We start from the raw sequence: 10,053 nt of genomic DNA, 5'->3' as shown, positions 1-10,053 counted from the left end.
GTTGTATATAGGTTCTACCATTTCCCAGCAGCCCCTGAGAGGCGAGTGTTATTATCCCCATTGCACACTAAGGTAAAAACCGGTATCAAAAGGGCCCAAAGGCAGCAATCTAGGCTTTAGAGAGAGATGAGCCTTGCTCCAAGGCTAGTCTAACATGCTGCCCCCACCACGTTCCACCTGGTGACAGTATAGCTAATTGCAGGAAATGTGCTTGCTGGAGGAGAGATGGTTTCTTAAGATTCAGATTTGAAAGTCTATAAATATCAAACATTATCATAGTCATAAATGTTTCTGGGTCACCTGCTTCTCAGTTGTTCGGTTATAATAGAGGGCTGTAGATGTATCAGAAACAAGCTATCTTAAAAATAGGATCCCCTATCACTCAACACCTCCCTACCACCCACCCTTCACACCCCAAAAAACACTACCAGGGGTTTGGTTTTGTTTTGTCTGGGGGAGGGGTTTGCTTACTGCTGCTGCCACCAAGCAGGGCATCAGTATATGGTGGTGTTTGAAATAATCTTGTAAACTGGGAGTGAGATGTATTCATTTCCACTGCTACTGCCTTATCTGAAATGTTTCCTACTGCCATACTTCCTTCCACAGCCTGCAAAGGAAGGTAGGGAAGGGAGGAGCAGAAAAAAAGGGACTGACTTCTCACTTTGACTGCCAAAGTCACCTGCCTAGAACTTTCCAAAGGTGCTGAGGCTGCAGTGTGGAATGGATGAGCTGTTGCTGTCTTTTAGGTCCCTTCAGGCATTGTCCTCAGTCAGGATCAGCATCGGTCTCAGTCGATGAGAATGACGTACAATGCAGTAAATGATACGGCTCCTAGGACCCTGGACTGAACTACACTTTTATACCTCATGTTCTTGCCATCAGTCTTTCCTCCCTACTCCTAGCCATCCAGCGTCCTGGTGACAAATCAACTCCTCTTCTTCCTCTTCTTCTTCTTCTTCCTCTTCTTCTTCTTCTTCCTCTTCCTCTTCCTCTTTTTCTTCTTCTTCTTCCTTTCTTCTTCTTCTTCTTCCTCCTCCTCCTCTTCCTCTTCTTCTTCTTCCTCCTCTTCCTCTTCTTCCTCCTCTTCCTCTTCCTCTTCTTCCTCCTCTTCCTCTTCCTCTTCCTCCTCCTCCTCTTCCTCCTCCTCCTCCTCCTCCTCCTCCCCCCCTCCTCCTCCTCTTCCTCTTCCTCCCCCTCCCCCTCCTCTTCCTTCCTCCTCCTCCTCCTCTTCCTCCTCTTCTTCTTCTTCTTCTTCTTCTTCTTCTTCTTCTTCTTCTTCTCCTTCTCCTTCTTCTTCTTCTTCGTCTTCTTCTTCTTCTTCTTTGTTTGTTTTTAAGAGAATGTTTTTAAGAGACAGGGTCTCGCTCTCTTGCTGGAGTACAGTGGCATAATCATAGCTTACTATAATCTTGAGCTCCTTGGCTCAAGTGATCCTCCCACCTCAGCCTCCCAAGTAGCTAGGACTACAGATATGTGCCACCATGCTGGACTATTTTTTAATTTTTTTGTAGAGATGAGGTGTTGCAGTGTTGCCCAGGCTGGTCTCAAACTCCTGGCCTTAAGCGATCCTTTCACCTTGGCCTCCCAAACAGATCAATCCTTCTAAAGAACTGACTTAGTCATTCCCCTGCTCAATTGTCTTTGCTGTCTCCTTGCACCTCAAACCCTTTGCTTGATAATTCCAGGGCTTCGCAACCTATCAGGTGCCTTACATACCTTTTCAATCTTCACTCTTGTGACTCTTCCAAGCACTTTTCCCTCCACTCAAATCAGAATAGACTGCACTACTATAACTTACTTTGCATTTCCCCCTCTGTCTGGAACACCCTGTTTGTCAAAATCCTCTCCAGCTCATCAGGCCCAGCTCCACCATCCCTCCCCTGCTTGCCATCAAGCAGTGTACACAGGACTGCATGGCAGCTCTTTTCTCGTGTGGGTCACTCTACACACTGTCCTTGAATGATTCTGCACCCCATAGAGAGGGGGATGTGAGGCTGGAAGGCTAGCTTAGCTGCCTGTTCTCTCGGAAGGAATGAAGGAATGGCCAGAGGAGTAGACTCCCTTGGAGACTGCCCACTGCGAAGCCTATCAGTGAACCACCTTTTTGTACACAAGCACTGATGTAGGGATTTTTTTAATGTATGGGCTCTACTTTTTTTAGTAAGAATTCAAATTTTATTGAGCCCCAAGGGGGAAAAATTCAACTTTATTGATAGCAAAAGTATCAATGAAGAAAGTTGCCTTGCATTTTCATCACTAAAATGAGAGTATTTGTATATATTCCAAAGTAGCAATGCAAGGGTAGGTTTCCTTATTTTTATGTGAAATTATGAAAGGTGGGGGCCTGGGCTGCCCATCACTGATAGAAACTTTATAACTTGGCTCTGGAAATCTCCTGCCTGAGATCCTGTGCCCTAACAAGCTCCAGGAATGAGAATATCAAGGTTCCTCTCTGGCCTCCAGCAACTGGAGGCCTTGCATTAGCTGAGATTCTTCTGTGTTAACACAGCAGATTCCCTGAGTTCCAGGATGCCATTACTTGTCTTACCTCTTCATTTAGCCTCCCTTGAGGATGAGGATCTTCTAGTACGCTCTTTTTACTCTATTCTTCTGACGAGAGGCCAGCACCGTGCCTTCTGCATAGCGGGTCATCAAGAAATTCCTGTTTATGATGATGAAGAAACGACTTGAGAGAAAGTGACTGCACCCATGTGTGTTGAATTTTTATTTTCTTTAAAACAACACACCTACTTAATGGAGGTCATATTCAGGAAATATTCTTCATTGTACATCCATGGAACCTAGGGCTCCAGCTTCCTTTACTCACCTAGCTGGACTCTCTCAACAGTACCACCTGTTAACAGATGTGGCCCCACACATAGGCATGTATGTGCCTGCTTATGCTTTTGGTACAATCGAGAAGCTCTGAAAGGTGTTGCTTATGCAAAATATCCTAAAACTATTTTCCCACTGCCCTAAAGTCCTGCCTCAATTTTCACCATTACTTTTTTTTTTTTTTTTTAAATAAGGGCTCTGTTACTAGGGAGGAAAAATACATAAAGTTTTAACAACCTGATGACATCTTAGTTCTGGTCAGTTTATCTGACAGGCCTCCCATTGCTCGGAACTCCCACGGCATTTAGGAGATACCTTTTATCACGGCAGTGTATAGGAATGATCTCTTTTCCTGTGTTTCCAAGCCATTGTAAGCTGCTTCGGGTGATTTCCAGCACCAGGCACAATTTGCCTGGCACCTGGCGGGCCTTCAAAAAGATTGTTAAACCAAACTTAAGCAGCCTGCTTCCTAGGCAAGCCTTGTAGAGTTCCAAATGAGTGCCTGAAAAAGCAAGGCAAAGATGTAGTGTTGTGGTGAGGAAGTGTTCCATCAAATGCACTGCTTGACCGGTTTCTGCAAGGGGCGAGAGAACTACCATAGACAAACTTGCTCCTGTCACAGCTTGGCTAACCTTGACCAGTGGCTTATCTATGAAAGTGAGCAGCCCGGTTCTAATGAAGAGAATTGCCGTCAGTAATGAAAAGTTCATCATCTACAGACCCAACCCTAACCTCATAATCTAGTGTTCCCCATCCCAACAAGACTGAACCGGCTTCCTGAGGACAGGTTCTGCATCATGTACATTTCTTGTATTCTTAAGAGTCGAGCACAAAGTTTGGCACATAATAGGAACTAAAAAAATGATGACTAACAAATATGTAGTGCTTACCAAATGCCGGGCACTCCTCTAAGCATTTCATATGTGTTAATTCATTTAATCCTCACAACACTAAGAGGCAGATACTATTGTTATTATCCCCATTTTACAGGAGGGGAAAGCAAAGCACCTAGGAGTTTATGTGACTTGCTCAAGATCACACAGTTACACAATCCATGCTTTTAGAAACTATGCCTTAGTGCGTTTATTAGTATCATTTTTATTTTTATAGAGACGGGGGCGGAGGTGGGGGATGGGGAGGAGTTGTCCCCATGTCGTCCAGGCTGGTCTTGAATTCCTGGGCTCAAGCAAACCTCTTGCTTCGGCCTCCCAAAGTGCTGGGATTACAAGTCTAAGCCACTGTGCCAGACCCTTAGTGTATTTAAACAGGTGTGAATGAATAAATCTCTCCCGGAACCATAACTTTATAGGAAATTGTTTGCACCTCCTGGTACACCACTAAGGCACGGTCTCCCACATTAGGTTGTCCCTAGCGCAAGGTCGGTCATTCGTTGACCTTTACCCACCCTCCGTTCCTATCGCAGTATTACTTCTCGCGCCATAGCAAGCCTACCGTGCGTAGCTCTGGCCACCAGGGGGCACTGTGGCCACACGTCCTTTTCCCCTCCGGCGCTTCGCGACCCCCGGAGGGGCGGAGCCAACGTTGGGCAGAGCCCGCGAGACGCCCACAGCGCCAGCTATCCCGGCGGGCCGCGCGCGCGGCCGCGTTTGAATGGCCCTGAGTGGGACTCGGCCCAGAAGCTGAAGGACGCTCTAGGCTGCCGGGCGCGGATCGTCAGCGCCGAGCCTGGGCTAAGGCGCCGCGGTACAATGAGGCGCCGGTAAGTGACTGCCGAGCTGGTGCGAGCCCCGCGCCCGCAGCTGCCCTGTCCTGGCAGGGCTTCTCCAGCCGGGTTTGGCCGCGCCCTGGGCCCACCTGCAGGCCCCGCGGCGGCCTCGGCTCGGCCGGGCTCGCGGCAGGGCTGCGGGGTCGCGGGCCGGGGTGGCAAGGGCGGGGCTGAGCCCCTCTGCTGGCCGCGGCGGGGAGGGTCAGGCGGCGGGCGCTGGGGGGCTCCAGGGGCCTGGGCCGGGAGAGGCGTGGACGGAACTGTTGTCACTTATTTATCTTCGGGTGGAGTCGACAGCTGCACCCGGGGAAGGGGAAGGACAGAACGAGTGTGGGGCGAGCTGTTTTGAGGACAGGTTTTCCGCAGAGCGCCTAGGCCCGGCCCAGGCATTTCCTTATTTTCCGACGGGTCCTCGGATTCCTGACAGATGAGCTTTTGTTTCGCAGGACAAAAACTTGACGTTATGCATAAGAATTGTCGGTTGCAACTTTAAAAACCTTATTGTATTTTCTGAAAAGTTGGTCTGTAACAGTATCTAGGCTTTTACTACGCTCTTAAATTGCTTAAGTATGGAGATAACAAAGAGTTTTTTTGTGGCTTTTAAAGCTCCTTGAAAACAGAGGTACCTATGTCAGTTTCTTTGCTGATTAAAAAAAAATTGTAAGAGAAATTAGTTCTGTAATCATCATCAGTTCAGCACTCGCGAGAATTATTAGAAACTGGTCCACCTAATAGCTTAAATCTGCTGGTTTTTTGGAGTTTCTTTGGATAGCCAGCTTCAGACTTGAATTGAAACATCATCCATTGAGGCTTTTACTTGGCTAATAACTAATATTAGCCAATAATACTATTAGCCAGTGTGATGATAAGGATGGACAATATTTATTTTGTGCTTTCTATGCCCTAGGCGTATGAAGAGCTTTGCTTTGGGACAGATACAGTTATCCCCATTTTGACAGTGAAGAAACTAAGGCACAGGGAGTTTTAGTATCGTAACTTGTACCGTGCAGGGTTACATAGCTAATATAATTAACACCCAAGCACGCTGGCTCCACGCTTTTAACTCTGCTGCTCTACTACTGCCTTTATCTGTGGCTCTTTTTAGTTTACAAAGCCCTTTCATTTCATTTACTTCAACTTCGGAGACCTGAGTGTGCTTTTGTGTACACATACATTCATTCACACACCATTCATTCAAGTGTTCTGCTCTTGATGATTATACTTAAGGTTTGTGTCTGAACAAAAAATCCATTGACTATTTTAAGATAAATGGAGTTCATAAGTTTTATGTGTGTGTTATAATTTATATTTTGAATTCCTTTATGTCCTTTCCTGAAAGTTTTGAAAGTGTTAGTCTTAGCAACTTATGTATTACTTTAAAATAAAAAATTATATGTTAAATGTTTTCACCCCTAAAACTTATTGAGTGGTTATTCTGTGCTCGAAATGGTTATACTTAAACTAATACCTCCTTGACAAGGAATAAAGTTCAAAAGCAAAATCACTTAGTAAGAAATCAGCAGTTTACACTTATTTATAGCAGAGCTTTTAAATGTTGTTCATCAGTCACAAAGCTTTTGATTGCCTGTATGCCCAACAGGGTGGTAGACCCAACTGGCTATACAAAAGGAATGTGCCGCAAGAATGACACTATGGACTTTGGGGACTTGGTAGAGAGTGGGAGGGAGATGAGGGATAAAAGACTACACATTCGGTACAGCGTTCACTGCTCGGGTAATGGGCGCACCAGAATCTCAGAAATCACCACTGAAGAACTAATCCATGTAACCAAACACCACCTGTTCCCCAAAAACCTATTGAAATAAAAAATAATAAAACTTAATAAAATAAGAAATGTGCCAGAGCAACCAACCTTAGGGAGATTAATCTAGTTTGGGTTATGAGATTAAAAACAAAAAATATGCATGACACTCTTCATTAGTACAGTGGATGAATGCAGAACTGAACTGGGTAAAGCTTCTGCAAAGAACCAACAATTGGAGGATTTACGTAGGGCACTGAATAGAAGGGTGGATGGTGGGACTAGGCAAGTTTGGTAATCCTGGCACTTTGGGAGGCCAAGACAAGAGGATCCCTGGAAGCCAGGAGTTCGAGAGCAACCTAGGCAACATAGCGAGACCACATCTGTACAGAGAATATAAAATATATATATATATTTTTTTGAGACGGAGTCTTGCTCTGTCACCCAGGCTGGAGTGCAGTGGCCGGATCTCAGCTCACTGCAAGCTCCGCCTCCCGGGTTTACGCCATTCTCCTGCCTCAGCCTCCGGAGTAGCTGGGACTACAGGCGCCGGCCACCTCGCCCGGCTAGTTTTTTGTATTTTTAGCAGAGACGGGGTTTCACCGGGTTAGCCAGGATGGTTTCGATCTCCTGACCTCGTGATCCGCCCGTCTCGGCCTCCCAAAGTGCTGGGATTACAGGCTTGAGCCACCACGCCCGGCCGAGAATGTAAAATATTTTGCCAGGCATGGAGGCACGTGCCTGTAGTCCCAGCTACTTGGGAGGCTGGGGTGGGAGGATGCGTAAGCCCATGAGGTCAAGGCCACAGTGAGCCGAGATTGTGCCACTGCACCTCAATGCAGCAACAGACCAAGACCCTGTCTGTAAATATACAGTAAGTAAGGGTGGATGGGCCGGGCACGGTGGCTTACCCCTGTAATCCCAGCACTTTGGGAGGCCGAGGCGGGCAGATCACTTGAGGTCAGGAGTTCAAGACCAGCCTGCACAGATCACTTGAGGTCAGGAGTTAAAGACCAGCCTGGACAACATGGCAAAACCTCATCTCTACTAAAAATAAAAAATTAGCTGGGCGTGGTGGCACACACTTGTAATCCCGTTACTCAGGTGGCTGAGGCATGAGAATCGCTTGAAACTGGGAGGCAGAGTTTGCAGTGAGCCAAGATCGTGCCACTGCACTCCAGCCTGGGTGACAGAGGGAGACTCCGTCTCAAAAAAAAAAAAAAGGGGGGGGGTGGATGGGGAATTTTAGTGAGGAAACACTATATTCAAAGACTTGCCAATGAAAATGATTTTTCTGGTTTATGTTTTGTTTTGTTTTGACGCAGAGTCTCGCTCTGTTGCCCAGGCTGGAGTGCAGTGGAGTGATCTCAGCTCACTGCAACCTCTGCCTCCCAGGTTCAGGCGATTCTCCTGCCTCAGCCTCCCGAGTAGCTGGGACTACAGGTGTGCACCACCACGCCCAGCTAATTTTTGTATTTTTAGTAGAGGCGGGGTTTGGCCATGTTGGCCAGGCTGGTCTCGAACTCCTGACCTCAGGTGATCTGCCCACCTCAGCCTCCCAAAGTGCTGGGATTACAGGCATTAGCCACCGTGCCCAGCCTGTTAATATTTTAATGTGATTATTTCTTTCAAGTCTTTTTTTATGCTGATAACTATTTTTCTTTTTATAAAACTGGAATTTTGCCTTTTTCTCTCTGTGAAATTTTTTTTGACTCAGCACATCATGTATATGTTCCATTCTTTTTTTTTTTTTTTTTTTTTTTTTGAGATGAAGTCTCGCTCTTTTGCCAGGCTGGAGTGCAGTGGTATGATCTCAGCCCACTGCAAGCTCCGCCTCCTGGGTTCAACCAATTCTCCTGCCTCAGCCTCTCAAGTAGCTGGGACTACAGGCGCCCACCACCATGCCCAGCTAATTTTTGTATTTTTAGTACAGATGGGGTTTCACCATGTTGGGCAGGATGGTCTCAATCTCTTGACCTTGTGATCTGCCTGCCTTGGCCTCCCAAAGTGCTGGGATTACAGGCGTGAGGCACTGCGCCAGCCAAAAACTTTTTTTTTTTTTTTTTAATTTGCTCTCTTTCCACAGATTCTGAGAAAAATGCTCTTTTTAATGGTCATAGTATTTTTTGTGCGTGTTCTTTTGAAACTGGGAATTTTGCTTTGTATTCCAAAGAGACATTTTGAAGGGAGAAATATTGGAACATAGTAGATTATAGAAAAAAATGGAGGTAAAAGTCTATGGCATCTCCAAGGTTTTTTATCTGGGAGGCTAAAGAATGGTGGAACCACTGAATTAAGTTGGGATTCTCATCATTTTCTTAACATGTTAACTGCCATTCACAGAGACCCATAATGAGATTTTAATGAAGATTTTAATGACGACTCTTGATGTCTATCGTTTACATTCTTCCTAAAACTCCTAAAATTAATTTTCCTTGATTTTATTCTTTCTTATTTTATTTTATTTCTTTTTTGAGATGGGGTCTTGCGCTGTTGCCCAGGCTGGAGTATAGTGGTATGATCTTGGCTCACTGCAAGCCTTCGCTTCCCAGGTTCAAGCAGTTCTCCTGCCTCAGCCTCCCAAGTAGCTGGGATTACAGGAGCACACCACCACGCCTGGCTAATTTTTATATTTTTAGTAGAGACGGGGTTTCACCATGTTAGCCAGGCTGGTCTTGAACTCCTGGCCTCGGGTGATCCTTCCACCTCGGCCTCCCAAAGTCCTGGGATTACAGGCACGAGTCATCACACCTGGCCTCAATTCTTTCTTAGCAAGCCTTGCCCTTTCCCTTTTTTTGGAAAGATTTTTCAAAATATTTTTTTCTATTAGAATACTAAATAAGGCTTAAATTTGGTCATGAGTCTTCACTTTGAGAGATTAGACTAGTTTTGATTTGTTGAAATGTATAGATTGCTACCTTTTTTTTGTTGTTGTTTGGTTTTTTTGAGATGGAGTTTTGCTCTTGTTGCACAGGCTGGAGTGCAATGGCGTGATCTTGGTCCACTGCAACCTCCGCCTCCCGCATTCAAGCGATTCTCCTGCCTCAACCTCCCGAGTGGCAGGGTTTACAGGCATGTGCCATCACACCCAGCTACTTTTGTATTTTCAGTAGAGATGGGTTTCACCATGTTGGTCAGGTTGGTCTCGAACTCCTGTAATCTGCCCACCTCGGCCTTCCAAAGTGCTGGGATTACAGGCATGAGCCACCGCTCCTGGCTCCAGATTGCTACAGTTTTACAAGCAAGAGGTGAGTAGAACTCCTTTATCAAGGGAGTAGGAATTATCTTTAAAAATTCTTGTCCAGGTCAGGCACAGTGGCTCACACCTGTAATCCCAGCACTTTGGGAGGCCAACGTAAGAGGAAAGCTTGAGCCTAGAAGTTTGAGACCAGCCTGGGCAACATAGCAAGACACCATCTCTACAAAAAATTTTAAAATTAGGGCCGGTGGGTCATGTCTGTAATCCTAGCACTTTGGGAGGCCAAGGTGGGCAGATCACGAGGTCAGGCGATCGAGACCATCCTGGCTAAATCGATGAAACCCCGTCTCTACTTAAAATAAAAAAAATTAGCAGGACATGGTGGCACATGCCTGTAGTCCCAGCTACTGGGGAGGCTGAGGCGGGAGAATCACTTGAACCGGGGAGGCAGAGGTTGCAGTGAGCAGAGATCGCACCACTACCCTCCAGCCTGGACGACAGAGCAAAATCTGTCTGAAAAATAAAATAAAA

General features: G+C 46.1%; 1 protein-coding gene across 3 annotated transcripts in view; it reads left to right on the top strand.

Annotated features, from left to right (window-relative positions):
* The first annotated feature begins 4,403 nt into the window (after positions 1-4,403).
* The window catches only part of KATNBL1 (katanin regulatory subunit B1 like 1), an 80,565-nt gene continuing 74,915 nt past the window's right edge, over positions 4,404-10,053 (top strand). The window contains exon 1 of one of the 3 annotated variants that reach the window (XM_038009797.2): positions 4,404-4,555. The gene's annotated coding sequence lies outside the window, so the exon portion shown is untranslated. The remainder of the gene's footprint in view (positions 4,556-10,053) is intronic. The other 2 variants (XM_038009796.2, XM_008017144.3) reach the window with 2 other exon arrangements.

The sequence above is a fragment of the Chlorocebus sabaeus genome, chromosome 26 (genome assembly GCF_047675955.1).
Source record: "Chlorocebus sabaeus isolate Y175 chromosome 26, mChlSab1.0.hap1, whole genome shotgun sequence".
Lineage (NCBI taxonomy): Eukaryota > Metazoa > Chordata > Mammalia > Primates > Cercopithecidae > Chlorocebus > Chlorocebus sabaeus.
This window is presented reverse-complemented; position numbering and strand designations above follow the sequence as displayed.